We start from the raw sequence: 19128 nt of genomic DNA, 5'->3' as shown, positions 1-19128 counted from the left end.
CCTTTCTTAATATTTCTCCTCGGTACCTCTGTGGCACCACTAACTGGTGAACTACTACCCAGTCCTTGCCTTCAGGTCTGTGAGGAGAACTCCATTTCCTCATCAGTCCCTCATTCTTTAAATAGTAGCAATCAGGGACTCCCGCTGTTTCACTTTCAGACTGGGCAGCCTGTGCTAACTCTCGCAATACTGGGTCAGCTCACTGAGCCTCAGCTAGAGAAATCCATTTAATTCATTCCCTGGGTCTCCTAACTTTCCAAAGAAAGTCTCGGACAGGCAGACCACCTTCACCCCTGCCAGATCATTACCTAGGAGCAGTCAACCCCATCCACAGGCAAAGTAGGGACAATCCCTACTGTCACCGGTCCTTAAACTAGGTCGCACTCCAGGTGCACAGGTACAAGTACAGGCCTACACTTCCCTCCAATACCATTCACCACCACCATTCTGATGTTCACTGCATTCGCTGGGGGAAAGGTCAGGCCTTTTCCCAGTAAAAGGGATCTGGTGGCCCCTGTGTCCCTGTGAATCACTATGGGCTTGCTTGCCCCACTCGAGGGATATGGGGTTACTTTCCCTTCAGATACAAAACCCTGATAACCTTCAGGAATCCTATTAACTTTTCCTGCACTGGCCATAGTAAGCTTCCTGGGTTGCACCCTTACTGCAGTCAAAGCCACAGCCTGTTCCGTGTTTTGGATCAGGCCCTTGTCTTCATGAGCGGGTGTGCCCTGAATAACCCTACAGGTTTCCCCTTTAATTTCCAACAGTCAGCTTTTAACTGCCCTGCCTTGATACAGTGGAAGCACACAGGTCTCACTCTTGCTCACAGCACCTTCCTTTTTGGCTGGAGGAGGACCCCCTTTGTCTCCTGCTTTCCTTGCCTGGGCTTCTATCCCGTCCCACCCTTTGTCCTTTTCGGATTTGTGGTGGTGATTAGGAAAGGTTCTCCCCTGGGAACCGACTTATAAATTAAAGCAAACTCATCGGCCAGAACGGCCACTTGCCGGCTCCCTGAACCCGCTGCTCCTCTACATGTGTTTTTATTGAGAATGTGAGAGAGTTTTTAAATTCCACTAACAGGATTATTTCTCTGAGAGTCTCATAGCTGAACTGTATTTTTAAAGCCCTCATCCACTGGTCAAAAGCCAGTTGCTTACTTCTTTCAAACTCCAGATAAGTTTGATTGGCTTGCTTTTTGAGGGTTCCAAAGCTTTGGCGATAGGCTTCAGGTACTAATTCATATGCCCCGAGGATAGCATTCTGGCAGCAAAGAATAAACCTCACGGGCTTTTCCAGTTAGTTTGCTTTGCAGTAAAAGAGACCAGGTCTCAGCTGGCCATTTGAGCTGCCTTGCCAGTTTCTCAAAGGACACGAAAAACCCTTACACATCTTCCACATTTAAATTTGGAATTAGTTGGGCGAGTTTTAGCAATCTTGGACCCAGTCCTGAATTCTGATCCTCCATATTGGCAATGCTTTCACTCAGGTTACTCTGTCGCCCCCTAGCTAACTCAAGCCGCTTCAACTCTCATTCTTCGCATTCTTTCCGGAATATTCTTCCTCTCTCTCTCACCTCTCTCTCTCTTTCCTTCTCCTGTCTTTCTCTCTCTCTCTCCTGCCTTTCATTTTCTTCACGTTCCTTTTGGAAGGCTCTTTCTTTCTCCCTCTCCCTTTCCTCAAATTCATGTTTCCTCTCTGCCAATTGTATCTTTGCGAACAATACCCTGTCGGATTCTGCTTCTCACACTGTTTCTGCCTCTTCATATTCAAGGGAAAAATGGTTGGCCACTGGTCTTAGGAGTTCAGACTTCCTACCCTTGCCACGTGCAGTGTTCCCACACTGCTCAGCTATTTTCCTCAACTCTCCATACACAGTGCTTTTAACTTATCCGAAGTTATTTCACCCTGGCTTGGAGAGCTATTCGCTTCAGTTGCAGACATGTTAGTATTCAATCACACACAACCACAAGAAAACCTGTATTGATTTGCTCTTTTTGAATGTGAGCAATTTGGCTTCCCACTTCAATTTTCACTCGTTTGTCTGTGGGTAACAATCCAGACGCTAGCACCCAATCTCCGTTACGACCAGGTGCGAAAGGTGTCTAGGGGTTTGTTACTATCTTTACCTGGTCTTATTGTGATAGGGTTTAATTTTAAACGCACTGTGGTTTGAGCTCCCCCTTTGTGAATCCTTGTTTACAACTTTCCAATTATAAGGCAAAGAAATGAGCTCAAACAGGCTTTCTGTGGTTTAAAGAAGAAAGATGTACTTTATTAAACCTTAAACTCTAATTTGGTTCACGCCTACGGATATACGACGCACCCACGCTAGCATGCACACGTGATGTAAACATGCAGATAGGGACAGAAAAGAGCAGAGGAAAAGATAAGTAGAACAGTTTGAGGCAATATCTTGTTATTGTTTTTCGAGCTCGCTGTAGCCCTTGATTGAAGATATGGTCTCGCATTTTGTTGGGGCCCAGCAGTCTTCTTAAAACCTTGTTCACATACAAACCTTTCTCTCTTTGAGTTTCATGTGTTTTCACAAAATTCAGTTCTGTGGGAAGAGGTGGAGGCAAGCAGAAGAGGAGAGGTCTTCATATTATATGCTCGTGTCAGGGATAACATATTTAAATTGGGGTCTTGCATTTGGGATCATATTTAATTGCTCTCGTGTCTTGATCATAGCAATTGGAAACTTGATCGTTGGGATCTAAATCTAATGCCAATTACAAAGAAAATAAAAGAACCAGGCCTCTTGTATAATAAGGTACAGTCTATACCATTGTAATGGCATTAGTGGTTGCAGCAGAGTTTTGGGAAAGCAGAATGTTTCCCTGAGTGACTTGATAACTTTAAGAACAAATTAAAAGAATTGGTAGTGAAATTGGGGTTGGAATTGAAGCTAGGTGCCAAAAAAGCAGAGATAATTGACATAATAGCCGAACATCTGGAATTAGTAGAAGAAGATGATGATGATGATGATGATACTGATGAAAGGCAATATGAGAGATAAAAAAGTAGTTGGTTCGAGAGTGATGCAGTGGTATTGGCTAGGATTCAGTTAGAAATGAAAAATCTTGAATTGGAGGACAGGGAGAAAGAGAGGGAATTTAGGCTACAAGAGATGGAACTAAGACAAAAGGGTCCGGAAGAATCTGAATTTAGATCAGGACCCAGAGAGAAGTTGTTTAAATTTATACAGGCTCTTCCTAAGTTCGAGGAAAGGGACATGGAGGCATTTTTCATATCTTTTGAAAAAATAGCCAAACAGATGAAATGGCCGAAAGAAAGCTGGACATTGCTCATGCAGGGCAGACTGGTAGGCAGAGCTCAAGAAGCTTATGCAATGTTTTCTGAAGAGGCTTCTGCAGATTATGAGAGGGCCAAAAAGGCTATTCTCACTGCGTATGAGTTAGTCCCAGAAGCTTACCGTCAGAAGTTTAGGAACTTGTGGAGATTGGCCGGACAGACATATTTACAATTTGAGAGGGTGAAGCAAATTACTTTTGACTGTTGGATACGGGCATTAAAGATAGAAACCACATATGAGAACCTTCGGGAATTGATTCTCTTAGAAAAGTTTAAAAACTCCATTCCTTCAGTAGTGAGAACTCATATAGATAATCTGAAAGTTTTGAAAGCCAGGCAAGCAGCAGAGATTTTGATGATTTTAAGCTTGTGAATAAACCAACCTATCTTGTCCGTCACCCCTATAAACCCAAGAAGGATAGAAAGTGGGAGAGTGAAAGGAAGGCAAGTAGCCGAGGACAAGAAGGAACAGCTGGGAATGCCCCAGGATCACCTCCTCAGGTCAGAAAGGAAGATGCTGAGGGTAGAAGTGAGGTTTGTAAGCCAAAGTGTTATCATTGCAACAAAACAGGTCATCTTTGTTCAGAGTGCTGGAAATTGCGATGTAAACCCATAGGACTTGTTGGGGTACTCAAAGTTAGTGCAGAGGAAAAGACTCTGTGACTGAGAGTATAGCAGACCAGGCAATAGCTTTAACGACAGCTGTGAAACCAGATACTAAAACTAAAAGGAGTGTAGAGGTTACAAATAAAATACCTGAGAGTTATAATGAAATTTTGTCAAAGGGGAGAGTAACTCTGTATCCTGTAAGTGACACAGGAAACCATACCATTATACTCAGGGATACAGGAGCAGTCCAAACTCTCTTGCTGGGGAAAGATATAAGGTTTCCACCAGACAGCGCCTTGAATGCTAAAGTTTTACTTAATGGAATTGGCAGGGAGTATATACCCGTACGTTTGTATAAAGTACACCTAGAGAGTTACTTAATATCCGGGATAGTAACTGTAGGTTTTCTCCACAGTTTGCCAGTAGGGGGAATTGATCTACTCCAAGGAAATGACTTGGCTGGATCAAAAGTATCAGTTTCTCATATAATTACAGAGGAACCAAGTGAAGTTAAGGAAATAGAGTAATTACAGGAACAGGTTCCGGGAATATTTCCTGCATCTGTAGTCGCCCAAGCTTTGGGTAAACAGGATCCATTGTCAGAGGTAAAGGGAGCACCACCAATAGATAGCCAAGTATATGAAACCTTATTTGGGGATTTAGATAATCCAAATGAGATGCTTAACAGATCGTCTATCATCAGTGCAACAAGCTGATCCAGAGATATACCGAAAAGCACAGACAGCTCTGTCAGAAGCTGAGCCAAAAGAAGTTATGGAAGGGTATTCTATGGCAAATGGGGTTTTGAAGAGGACATGGAGACTGCCTCATAGACCTGCCGACGAAGACTGGACAGTTGTTGAACAGATAGTGATACCACCTAAATATCGACAAGGATTATTAAGGTTAGCACACAGCATTCCTTTGCAGGACATAGGGGAATTCGGAAGAGCAAATCACGCATAAGCCAACATTATTACTGGTCAGGTCTTACAAAGGATGTGAGACAATTTTGTAGGACATGCCACATCTGTCAAATGATGGGGAAACCACAACCTACCAGAAAACCAAGGGATGAAGTATTAGTGTTGTTACCATTACAGGGAGAGCCATTTAAAGCACTGTTCAGTGGCCCATATGAATTTATTAATTAACTGAATTTAAATTCCACCAGCTGCCGTGGTGGGATTTGAACCCATGTCCTGAAAGCATTAACCTGGGTCTCTGGATTTCTAGTTCGGTGACATTACCACGACACCATCATATCCCCCTAGATATGGCTTACATATGGACTGAGTGACCTCAAGTACAGGTTTCAAAGGTGCCGCTCAGGCCTGCTGATTTGTCCTTGAAAATGCATGTAGAAACAGCTGGAAAGCTCCTTGAAGTCTACGTAGCTTTGTCTATGTCATAGTGATTTGCTTTAAAGTATTCACGAGTAAGTAAGGAGGGTGAATAATACAAAACTAAATAACTGTTGGACTCTTTAAGAGCTATGGGTGGGCATTATTTCCTCCACTCACAGTGAGCTCCCACATGTAGGATCATTATAGGCCAGGAGCTCACAGTGATAATGGTAATGAAGCCAAACTCAGGAAATCCTGTGAATTGAGTGAGTATTATGCTTGTATGATGAAAAATGCTTCCATTTTTTAATAGTTTTTGGGAACTCGTGTTTTAGAATTCTGGAGGTGGATTCATTGGAGGACTGATATGATTCCATAAACACATTTTTTTTTAAAGGGTCACTGGAAGGACTCTATTTAAAAACAACATTCACTGGATATCACATGTCTTTAGCTAAATAAACATCCGGTGCCTCCTGACGAGGGGAGTTGTATACAAGAGAAGTGACATGTCAAGATTTTTGGTGCTCAAGAGTGGGTTTCATGTTTGAATACTGTTTTGAGTCAGTTGGGTTTGTAGCCTGCTGAAAGAAACACCCAGCTCATCTTTTCTCCACCTCTCTGAAAAACCGTGAAAAATCCAGTGCGTGATAGCTGTAATGCGTGATGCCGCATTTCTACTTAGAAATTTTTGGAAGACATCTCGACATCTCCTGAACAAATTGCTTCTGAAAAGACCCCAGTGACCCATCTACATGTACTTGGATGTCACACTGTATGCCATCTAGAACATAACATATCTTATCCTTTTACTTCAAGAATTAACAAGTACTTTAGCCAAAGCATCTTTATTTTTCCTTGAACCGTGTGTGTGTATGTGTTATGTGTGTGTGTTGGGTATTTAGGAGAGAATTTATATATATTTACTGTCATATTTCAAACTGTGTGTTAAAGCTTTGCATCTTTATTGACTAAGTCTTGTTTTATAATAAATTAATACTTTTTTCTTTATTAAAGAAACCTGGTTGGTGGATTTTATTCTGAAACTAACATAGATATCATATAAAATTAGCCGCATTGGTAACTGGGTACACATTTAAATATCTGTTGTGACAGTGGAGAAGTAGAACTAGAGAAAGACAGTGCATTCCTCCCACCTCGGTTGTAACACTTGTCAGTCCAAGATGCACCTGTTTCAACATAGGACTGGAAAATCTGACCAACAGACCAATGTTGACTTCTCATTTTGACTGAGAAAGATTATTTGTCGTGAACTAGTTACTACATTGAGCCAGCAGGTGTCACCAAAAGTAAAGGCAATAAAGGAAAATGAGAAAAGGAACAGTCGACACAATAAGAATTAATGATTTGAGTATTTGGGCTCTCCTCTGGGATGCTAACACTGCCAAAATAACAGAAGAACATTGTAATATTGATAAATTTTCTAGCTCATTAATTATTACTTTGAGTATACTTTGGTGTTGATATCAGTCAACAATAATAATATCTGGAAACAGGTATGCAATTATATGGTATTGCATCGTATTTACAGTGTAGAAACAGGTCATTTGGCCCAACAGATCTATGCCACTTTTCAATGATCCACGCGAGCCTCCTCACACTCTACTTCATCTAAACCCATCAACATATCTTTCTATTCCTTTGTCCCTTATGTGTTCATTGTTATGCTCGGAAGGAGCCATGATGGAATAAACAATGAAGTAGAGGAATTATGGAATAAAAGTCAACTGTTGAACTGAACCACCAGAAAATGGTCGTGTTTGTACCACAGACAAAATGGAGTAGAGGTCAGGTGACCCCTCCTGTACTGTCAATATACAAGCCTGTCTGCAAAGATGAAACTCATTAACTGTACCTGAATTAGCTCTGGGGAAAATACATTGAAATGAAAGCAATTCCTTTTTCATGTCAATGACTCCTACCTACAGGAATGGGATTAACAAAGATTCTGTAGACAGACTGACTCCACAGCTCAAACCAAGATGAATAGTTGTGAAGTAGTACCATTGTAACAGAGTGGTTCCCATCCTGATGCTAACAGATAACAATGGTTTCCATTTCCTGGACCATTGTATTGTCACACAAGGGGAGAGGGCCCTTTGTCACTTGACAGAGACTCAAATGTGATGAGATTTTACCTTAAAATGTACCTCTCTGGAGAGAGGGGAGATTGATAAAAGACCACAGAATGCCAGTTCCAGCCAGAGGCTGGGAGATATGGTCCAACTAAGCAGAAGAACCCTGCTGAATAATTACTTAAACAACCACTGCTGCAGAGAAATTGCAAGGTGACTTTGAGACTCTCCTTTTGTGAAAGTAAACCAGGATTCACATCATCAACTTTGGGCTGAGGTTTAACCATAGAAGACTACAACACTTCAGAAACTCCAAGACAAGGAACATTCAGGCCTGCAACACCATTATAATATTTCCTCCTGAAAGACACTCTGAAGGTTTTGAAAGCAACGGACTATTATACAGTAATTTGGATTTAAATTTCATCCTACCTTTTTCTGTTTATCTATCGATTCTTGTGAGTGCAAGTGTGTGTGAATGCATGTGTGGGTGAGGTTGAGACCATTTCAGGAATTGTTTAAAAATAGTTAGCTTGCTTTTTTTAACCTACAAGAAAACCTATCGTTTGTCTGTTTATTTGGCCCTAAAAACACTCAGGGACAAACGCACCATTTTTAACAAAATACTATCTGTAGTCAGTTGGGAGGTGAAAAGTGGAAACCACCCACAACACTTACCACCTGTCGGTAAACTATCTAGCTTCCCCTTAAATGCATCTATGCTATTCGCCTCAACTGCTTCTTGTTTTGGCAAATTCCAGATTCTAACCTCTCTCTGGATAAAATATTTCTCCTGAATTCCCTGTTGGATGTACTAGTGGTTATATTATATAGTCCTGATCACCCCGCAAGTGGAAACATCTTCTATATGTCTACCCAATCAAACCTTTTCATAATCTTAAAGACCGCAGGACATCCCTCAATCATCTCTTACTAGATAAAAGACCCCAAGCCTGTTCGGTCTTTCCTGATAGGTGTAACCTTTCAATTCTGCTTTCATTTTAGTAAATATTTTGCACCTTCTGTAGTGCCTCTATATCCTTTTTATCAAATGGAGACTAAGACTGTTCACAGTATTTCAAGTGTGACCCAAGCAAGGTTCTGTAACATAACTTAACATAACATAATCCTGGAACTCCCTTCCTAACAACACCTCACATGGACTGCAGCAAGAGAACAAAGAACAAAGAAAATTACAGCACAGGAACAGGCCCTTCAGCCCTCCAAGCCTGCGCCGATCCAGATCCTCGATCTAAACATGTCGCCTATTTTCTAAGGGTCTGTATCTCTCTTTACTTCCTGCCCATTCATGTATCTGTCTAGATACATCTTAAAAGACGCTATTGTGCCCGCGTCTACCACCTCCACTGGCAACGCATTCCAAGCACCCACCACCCTCTGCGTAAAGAACTTTCCACGCATATCCCCCCTAAACTTTTCTCCTCTCACTTTGAACTCGTGACCCCTAGTAATTGAATCCCCCACTCTGGGAAAAAGATTCTTGCTATCCACCCTGTCTATACCTCTCATGATTTTGTACACCTCAATCAGGTCCCCCCTCAACCTCCGTCTTTCTAATGAAAATAATCCTAATCTACTCAACCTCTCTTCATAGCTAGCGCCCTCCATACCAGGCAACATCCTGGTGAACCTCCTCTGCACCCTCTCCAAAGCATCTACATCCTTTTGGTAATGTGGCGACCAGAACTGCACGCAGTATTCCAAATGTGGCCAAACCAAAGTCTTATACAACTGTAACATGACCTGCCAACTCTTGTACTCAATACCCCGTCCGATGAAGGAAAGCATGCCGTATGCCTTCTTGACCACTCTATTGACCTGCGTTGCCACCTTCAGGGAACAATGGACCTGAACACCCAAATCTCTCTGTACATCAATTTTCCCCAGGACTTTTCCATTTACTGTATAGTTCACTCTTGAATTGGATCTTCCAAAATGCATCACCTTGCATTTGCCCTGATTGAACTCCATCTGCCATTTCTCTGCCCAACTCTCCAATCTATCTATATTCTGCTGTATTCTCTGACAGTCCCCTTCACTATCTGCTACTCCACCAATCTTAGTGTCGTCTGCAAACTTGCTAATCAGACCACCTATACTTTCCTCCAAATCATTTATGTATATCACAAACAACAGTGGTCCCAGCACGGATCCCTGTGGAACACCACTGGTCACACATCTCCATTTTGAGAAACTCCCTTCCACTGCTACTCTCTGTCTCCTGTTGCCCAGCCAGTTCTTTATCCATCTAGCAGTTCAAGAAGGCAGCTCACCACCACCTTCTCAAGCACAATTAGGGATGGGCAATAAATGCTGTCCTAGCCAGCAATGTCCACATCCCACGAAAGAATAAAACAAAAAAAGTCTCTGCTTTTCAGTTCTATCCTTCAAGAAATGAATCCCAGAGCTTTGTTTGCTTTTTTATGGTCTTATTAACCCTCAGCACTACTGTTAGTGATCTGTGTATCTGTGCCCCCAGATCCCTTGTTTCTCTACCCCATTAGACACTTATTTTCTAAGAAGCAAGTGGCCTGTTTATTCTTCCTACCAAAATATACCACCTCACACTTATCTATATTAGAGTTCACTTGCCAATTAGACACCCATTCTGCAAGTTTATGAATGTCTTCCTGTATGTTGTTGCAGTCCTTCAGTGTATTAACTACACCCCCCAAGTTGGTATCAGCCACAAATCTTGAGATTGTACCTCCAATTTCGGAGTCCAAATCATTTATGTAAATGGTAAACAACAGTCGATCAAACAGCATTGATCCTCTTGGAATGACACTTGCCATCTTTTGCCAGTCTGAGTAACCATCTTTAACCTGTATTCTCTGATTTCTATTTTGTAGCCAGCTTACTATCCATCCTGCTACTGGTCTTCTGATTCCACATGCTCTAATCTTATTCATAAATCTACTATTCAATACTTTATCGAAGGCCTTTTGGAAATCCAAGTATATTACATCTGCGAGATTAATTTTATCTACCCTTTCTGTTACTTCAAAGAATTCATTAAGGTTTGTCGAGCATGACCTTCCCTTTTGAAATCCATGTTGACTACTCTATTATAGTAAACAATTGTGAATCAGGAGGTGAAAGGGAGAGAGGAACTGAAAACAATTACAATCACCAGGGAAAGGGTACTGAAAAAATTATTAGAACTAAAAGCTGACAAGTTCCTGGGTCCTGATGGACTTCATCCTTCATAAAAGAAGTGGCTGCTGAGATAATAGATGCATTGGTGTGAATTTTGCAAAATTCTGGAAAGGACCCATCAGATTGGAAAATAGCGAATGTGACTCCTCTATTCAAGAAAGGAAGGAGACAGGGAGAGCGAGGTGGCAGCTGGGTAAGTGAGTTTACAACTTATATAAACTTACCTTTTTATTTTGGCAGTTCCTTTTTGCAGCAGCGACAGGGAGAGTGAGGTGGCAGCTGGGTAAGTGAGTTTACAACTTATATAAACTTACCTTTTTGTTTTGGCAGTTCCTTTTTGCAGCAGCGACAGGGAGAGCGAGGTGGCAGCTGGGTAAGTGAGTTTACAACTTATATAAACTTACCTTTTTGTTTCGGCAGTTTCTTTTTGCAGCGGCGACAGGGAGAGTGAGGTGGCAGCTGGGTAAGTAAGTCCTATATATTTGGGCAGCGGCTGAACCCGAGACACTACACTTGTAGTGTCTCCCACCCGCCCTCCTCCTCTAACCAAAAAAAAAGGACTCGGTGGTGTGCAGATAAGGTAAGGCTTTTTCTATTTATTTTTTTTCGTGTGATTAGTAAAAACTTTTCATTCCTTTTTCATTTATCTAACTTAAGACTAAGTTAAGCTTAAGATTAAAAATGGCAGGAGATCTCAGACCCGTGTTATGCTCCTCTTGCTCAATGTGGGAGCTCAGGGACACGGTTGATGCCCCTGACTCCTTCACATGCTGGAAGTGTGTCCAGCTGCAGCTCTTGTTAGACCGCATGTCTGGAGCTGCGGATGGACTCACTTTGGAGCATCCGCGATGCTGAGGAGGTCGTGGATAGCACGTTTAGCGAATTGGTCACACCGCAGATTAGGATTGCTGAGGGAGAAAGGGAATGGGTGACCAAAAGGCAGAGAAAGAGCAGGAAGGCAGTGCAGGTGTCCCCTGCGGTCATCTCCCTCCAAAACAGGTATACCGTTTTGGATACTGTTGAGGGAGATGGCTCACCAGGGGAAGGCAGCAGTAGCCAGGTTCATGGCACCGTGGCTGGCTCTGCTGTTCGGAAGGGCGGGAAAAAGAGTGGAAGGGCTATAGTCATAGGGGATTCGATTGTAAGGGGAGTAGATAGGCGGTTCTGTGGTCGAAAACGAGACTCCCGAATGGTATGTTGCCTCCCAGGTGCACGGGTCAGGGATGTCTCAGATCGGCTGCAGAACATTCTGAAAGGTGAGGGTGAACAGCCAGTTGTCGTTGTGCACATAGGCACCAATGATATAGGTAAAAAGCAGGATGAGGTCCTACAAGCAGAATTTAGGGAGTTAGGAGCCAAGTTAAAAAGTAGGACCTCAGAGGTAGTAATCTCAGGATTGCTACCAGTGCCACGTGATAGTCAGAGTAGAAATGAAAGAATAGTCAGGATGAATGCGTGGCTTGAGAGATGGTGCAGGAGGGAGGGGTTCAGATTTTTGGGACATTGGGATCGGTTCTGGGGGAGGTGGGACTATTACAAATTGGATGATCTACACCTGGGCCGGACTGGAACCAATGTCCTTGGGGGTGCTTTTGCTAACGCTGTTAGGGAGGGTTTAAACTAATGTGGCAGGGGGATGGGAACCAAATGAGGAGGTCAGTGGACAGTAAGGAGGTAGTAACTAAAGCCTATAAGGAACTAGATAATGAAGTCAGCGTGACTAAGGGGAAGAGTAGACAGGGAGCAGATAATGAACGCAAAGGGACTGGTGGTCTGAGGTGCATTTGTTTTAATGCAAGAAGTGTCGTAGGTAAGGCAGATGAACTTAGGGCTTGGATTAGTACCTGGGAGTATGATGTTATTGCTGTAACTGAGACTTGGTTGAGGGAAGGGCATGATTGGCAACTAAATATCCCAGGATATTGATGCTTCAGGCGGGATAGAGAGGGAGGTAAAAGGGGTGGAGGAGTTGCACTACTGGTCAAAGAGGATATCACAGCTGTGCTGAAGGAGAGCACTATGGAGGACTCGAGCAGTGAGGCAATATGGGCAGAACTCAGAAATAGGAAGGGTGCGGTAACAATGTTGGGGCTGTACTACAGGCCTCCCAAAGGCGAGCGTGAGATAGAGGTACAAATATGTAAACAGATTATGGAAAGATGTAGGAGCAACAGGGTGGTGGTGATAGGAGATTTTAATTTTCCCAACATTGACTGGGATTCACTTAGTGTTAGAGGTCTAGATGGAGCAGAATTTGTAAGGAGCATCCAGGAGGGTTTTCTAGAGCAGTATGTAAATAGTCCAACTCGGGAAAGGGCCATACTGGACCTGGTGTTGGGGAATGAGCCCGGCCAGGTGTTTGAAGTTTCAGTAGGGGACTACTTTGGGAATAGTGATCACAATTCCGTAAGTTTTAGAATACTCATGGACAAAGACGAGAGTGGTCTTAAAGGAAGAGTGCTAAATTGGGGGAAGGCCAACTATACCAAAATTCGGCAGGAGCTGGGGAATGCAGATTGGGAGCAGCTGTTTGAAGGTAAATCCACATTTGATATGTGGGAGGCTTTTAAAGAGAGGTTGATTAGCGTGCAGGAGAGACATGTTCCTGTGAAAATGAGGGATTGAAATGGCAAGATTAGGGTACCATGGATGACAGGTGAAATTGTGAGACTAGCTAAGAGGAAAAAGGAAGCATACATAAGGTCTAGGAGGCTGAAGAAAGATGAAGCTTTGAAAGAATATCGGGAATGTAGGACCAATCTGAAACGGGGAATTAAGAGGGCTAAAAGGGGTCATGAAATATCTTTAGCAAACAGGGTTAAGGAAAATCCCAAAGCCTTTTATTCATATATAAGGAGCAAGAGGGTAACCAGAGAAAGGATTGGCCCACTCAAGGACAAAGGAGGAAAGTTATGCGTGGAGTCAGAGAAAATGGATGAGATTCTAAACGAGTACTTTGCATCAGTATTCACCGAGGAGAGGGACATGACGGATGTTGAGGTTAGGGACAGATGTTTGATTACTCTAGGTCAAGTCGGCATAAGGAGGGAGGAAATGTTGGGTATTCTAAAAGGCATTAAGGTGGACAAGTCCCCAGGTCCGGATGGGATCTATCCCAGGTTACTGAGGGAAGTGAGAGAGGAAATAGCTGGGGCCTTAACAGATATCTTTGCAGCATCCTTAAACACGGGTGAGGTCCCGGAGGACTGGAGAATTGCTAATGTTGTCCCCTTGTTTAAGAAGGGTAGCAGGGATAATCCAGGTAATTATAGACCGGTGAGCCTGATGTCAGTGGTAGGGAAGCTGCTGGAGAAGATACTGAGGGATAGGATCTATCCCATTTGGAAGAAAATGGGCTTATCAGTGATAGGCAACATGGTTTTGTGCAGGGAAGGTCATGTCTTACCAACTTAATAGAATTCTTTGAGGAAGTGACAAAGTTGATTGATGAGGGAAGGGCTGTAGATGTCATATACATGGACTTCAGTAAGGCGTTTGATAAGGTTCCCCATGGTAGGTTGATGGAGAAAGTGAAGTCGCATGGGGTCCAGGGTGTACTAGCTAGATGGATAAAGAACTGGCTGGGCAACAGGAGACAGAGAGTAGTAGTGGAAGGGAGTTTCTCAAAATGGAGATGTGTGACCAGTGGTGTTCCACAGGGATCCGTGCTGGGACCACTGTTGTTTGTGATATACATAAATGATTTGGAGGAAAGTATAGGTGGTCTGATTAGCAAGTTTGCAGATGACACTAAGATTGGTAGAGTAGCAGATAGTGAAGGGGACTGTCAGAGAATACAGCAGAATATCGATAGATTGGAGAGTTGGGCAGAGAAATGGCAGATGGAGTTCAATCAAGGCAAATGCGAGGTGATGCATTTTGGAAGATCCAATTCAAGAGTGAACTATACAGTAAATGGAAAAGTCCTGGGGAAAATTGATGTACAGACAGATTTGGGTGTTCAGGTCCATTGTTCCCTGAAGGTGGCAACGCAGGTCAATAGAGTGGTCAAGAAGGCATACGGCATGCTTTCCTTCATCGGACGGGGTATTGAGTACAAGGGTTGGCAGGTATTGTTACAGTTGTATAAGACTTTGGTTCGGCCACATTTGGAATACTGCGTGCAGTTCTGGTCGCCACATTACCAAAAGGATGTAGATGCTTTGGAGAGGGTGCAGAGGAGGTTCACCAGGATGTTGCCTGGTATGGAGGGCGCTAGCTATGAAGAGAGGTTGAGTAGATTAGGATTATTTTCATTCGAAAGACAAAGGTTGAGGGGGGACCTGATTGAGGTGTACAAAATCATGAGAGGTATAGACAGGGTGGATAGCAAGAAGCTTTTTCCCAGAGTGGGGGATTCAATTACTAGGGGTCACGAGTTCAAAGTGAGAGGGGAAAAGTTTAGGGGGGATATGCGTGGAAAGTTCTTTACGCAGAGGGTGGTGGGTGCCTGGAACGCGTTTGCCAGTGGAGGTGGTAGACGCGGGCACAATATATTCTTTTAAGATGTATCTAGACAGATACATGAATGGGCAGGAAGCAAAGAAATACAGACCCTTAGAAAATAGGCGACATGTTTAGATAGAGGATCTGGATCGGCGCAGGCTTCGAGGGCCGAAGGGCCTGTTCCTGTGCTGTAATTTTCTTTGTTCTTTGTTCTTTGTTCTAGAAAGCAGAAAACTATAGGCCAGTTAGCTTAACATCTGTCATAGGGAAATGCTGGAATCTGTTATTAAGGAGGTTATAGTGGGCACTTAGAAAATCTCAATGAAATCAGGCAGAGTCAACATGGTTTTATGAAAGGGAAATAATGTTTGACTAATTTATTATGTTTGAGGAAATAACAAACAACATGGATAAAGGGAAACCCTTGGATATGCTGCACTTTGATTTCCAGAATTCATTTGACAAGGTGCCACATCAAAGGTTACTAAGCAGAATAAGAGTTCATGATGTTAGGGTTAACATATCAGCATTGAGAGAGGATTGGTTAGCTAATAGGAAGAAGAGAGTAGGCATAAATGGGTCATTTTTGGGTTGGCAAGAAGCGACGAATGGAGTCACTGCTGGGACCTCAACTATTCACAATTTATATCAATGACTTGGATGAAGGGACCCAATGTATGGTTGCTAAATTTGCTGATAACACAAAGATAGGTAGGAAAGTAAGTTGTGAAGAGGACATAAGAAGTCTGCAAAGGGGTATAGATAGATTAAGTGAATGGGAACAAATATGGCAAATGGAGAATAATGTGGGAAAATGTGAACTTATCCACTTTGGCAGGAGGAAGAGTAAAGTAGCATATTATTAAAATGGAGAGATTGCAGAACTCTGGAGTACAGAGGGATCTAGGTGTCTGGTACATGAATCGCAAAAGGTTGATATGCAGATACAGCAAGTGATTAGTGTTGTTGTTTGTTACAAGGGGAATGGAATATAAAAGTAAGGATGTTTTGCTACAGTTGTATAGGGTATTGTCTGGACCACCAGTTTTGGTCTCCTTAGTTAAGAAAGGATATAAATGCGATTGAGGCAGTTCAGAGAAGTGTAGGGGGGTACTTAAAAAAGTAATTAGTAGAGCGAAGAGGGGACATGGAAAAACACTGGCGGGCAAGATAAAGGAAAATCCCAAGGTGTTTATAAGTATATTAAGGGCAAGAGGATAACCAGGGAAAGAGTAGGGCCCATTAGGAACCTAAGTGGCAATCTGTGTGTGGAGCCGGAGGACGTAGGTGAGGTTTTAAATGATTACTTTTCATCTGTGTTCACTATGGAAAAGGATGATGTCGGTGTGGAGATCAGGGAGGGGATTGTGATATACTTGAACAAATTAGCATTGAAGGGGAGGAGGTATTAGCAGTTTTAGCGGGCATAAAAGTGGATAAATTCACAGGCCCAGATTAGATGTATCCCAGGCTGCTTTGTGAGACAAGGGAGGAGATAGCAGGGGCACTGAAACAAAAGTTCAAATCCTCCCTGGCCACAGGAGAGGTACTATAGGACTGGAGGACAGCAAATGTGGTACCATTATTCAGGAAGGGTAGCAGGGATAAACCAGGTAATTACAGGCCGGTGAGTCTAACATCAGTGGTAGGGAAACTATTGGAAAAATTCTGAGGGACAGGATTAATCTTCACTTGGAGAGGTAGGGATTGATCAAGGATAGTCAGCATGGCTTTGTCAGGGGGAGATCATCTCAAACAAACTTGATTGAATTTTTCAAGGAGGTGACTAGATGTGTAGATGAGGGTAAAGCAGTTGATGTCATCTACATGGACTTCAGTAAAGCTTTTGATAAGGTCCCAGATGGGAGATTGGTTAAGAAGATAAGAGCCCATGGGATCCAGGAAAATTTGGCAAATTGGATCCAAAATTGGCTTAGTGGCAGGAGGCAGAGGGTGATGGTCAAGGGTTGTTTTTGCGAGTCGAAGCCTGTGACCAGTGGTGTACCACAGGGATTGGTGCTGGGACCCTTGCTGTTTGCAGTGCACATTGATGATTTAGACTTGAACATAGAAGGTATGAACAGTAAGTTCGCAGACGACACGAAAATTGGTGGTGTCGTAAATAGGGAGGAGGAAAGCCTTAGATTACAGGACGATATAGACGGACTGGTAAGATGGGCAGAGCAGTGGCAAATGGAATTTAATCTTGAGAAGTGTGAGGTGATGCATTTTGGGAGGACTAACAAGGCAAGGGAATATACAATGGGTGGTAGGACCCTAGGAAGTACAGAGTATCAGAGGGACCGAGGTGTATTTGGCCATAGCTCACCGAAGGCAGCAGCACAAGTAGAAAATGTGGTTAGGAAGGCATATGGGATATGTGCCTTTATTAGCCAAGTCATAGAATATAAGAGCAGGGAGGTTATGATGGAGCTGTATAAAACGCTAGTTAGGCCACAGCTGGAGTACTGTGCACAGTTCTGGTCGCCACACTATCGGAAGAATATGATTGCACTGGAGAGGGTGCAGAGGAGATTCACCAGGATGTTGCCTGGGCTGGAGCATTTCAGCTATGAAGAGAGACTGGATAGGCTAGGGTTGTTTTCCTTAGAGCAGAGAAGGCTGAGGGGAGACCTGATTGAGGTATACAAAATTATGAGGGGCATAGATAGGGTAGATAGGAAGAAACTTTTTCCCTTAGTGGAGGTGTCAATAACCAGGGGGGCATAGATTTATGATAAGGGGAAGGAGGCTTAGAGGGGATTTGATGAAAAAAAATTTCTCCCAGAGGGTGATTGGAATCTGGAACACACTGCATGAAGGGGTGATAGAGGCAGGAACCCTCACAACATTTAAGAAGTATTTAGATGAGCACTTGAAACGCCATAGCATACAAGGCTACGGGCCAAGTTCTGGAAAATGGGATTAGAATAGATAGGTTCTTGATGGCCAGCATGGACACGATGGGCCGAAGGGCCTGTTTCTGTGCTGTATAACTCTATGACTCGACTGATACTTGGGATGGGAGGTTATGTTATGAACAAAGGTTGGCCAGGTTGGATCTGTATCCTTTGGAGTTTAGAAGAATGAGAGGTGATCTTATTGAAACATAAAAGATCCTGTGGAGACTTGACAGTGTGGATGCTTAAAGCTTGTTTCCCCTTATGGGAGAGACTAGAACTAGGGGACACAGTTTGAAAGTTAGGGGTCACCCATTTAAGATGGAGATGAGGAGAAATTTTTTCCCTCAGAGGGTTGTGAGTCCTTGGAATTCTCTTCCCCAGAGAGCAGTGGAGACAGGGGCATTGAATATTTTTAAGGGAGAGATAGATAAATTCTTGACTAATCAGGGAGTCAAAGGGTTTCAGGGGTAGGCGGGAAAGTGGAGTTGAGGCCACAATCAGATCAGCCATGATCTTATTAAATGGCGGAGCAGGCTCGAAGGGGCCGAATGGCCTTCTCCTGCTCCTAATTCGTTTGTTCGCATTTTCGTATTTTCAATTTGTAGATGCTTTTCTAATGCATCTTTGATTAAAGATTCCATAATCTTTCCTCCCACCCACATTAAGCTGATTGGTCTGTAGCTCCCTGGAATTTTTTTTCTCCCTTTTTATATATAGGCATCATATTAGCAGTCGGCAGCCCTCTGACACAATCCCCGTTTCTAATGAATATTTCTATATATATGTGTGCGTGTAATAGAGTCTCTGCTATCTCTTCCCTAACCTCTTTTAAGATGCATGGGGTTTTATCCTTTTTAAGTTAGATTATTTTATCAATTAGGGGACATAATCACTGACCAACGCAAGCAAATGGACCGCTGGGTTGAGCACTACCTAGAACTGTACTCCAGGAAGAATGTTGTCACTGAGACTGCCCTCAATGCAGCCCAGCCTCTACCAGTCATGGATGAGCTGGACGTACAGCCAACAAAATCGGAACTCAGTGATGTCATTGATTCTCTAGCCAGTGGAAAAGCCCCTGGGAAGGACAGCATTACCCCTGAAATAATCAAGAGTGCCAAGCCCGCCATACTCTCAGCACTACATGAACTGCTTTGCCTGTGCTGGGACGAGGGAGCAGTACCTCAGGACATGCGCGATGCCAATATCATCACCCTCTATAAAAACAAAGGT

This window comes from Heterodontus francisci, chromosome 1 (genome assembly GCF_036365525.1).
Source record: "Heterodontus francisci isolate sHetFra1 chromosome 1, sHetFra1.hap1, whole genome shotgun sequence".
Lineage (NCBI taxonomy): Eukaryota > Metazoa > Chordata > Chondrichthyes > Heterodontiformes > Heterodontidae > Heterodontus > Heterodontus francisci.
This window is presented reverse-complemented; position numbering follows the sequence as displayed.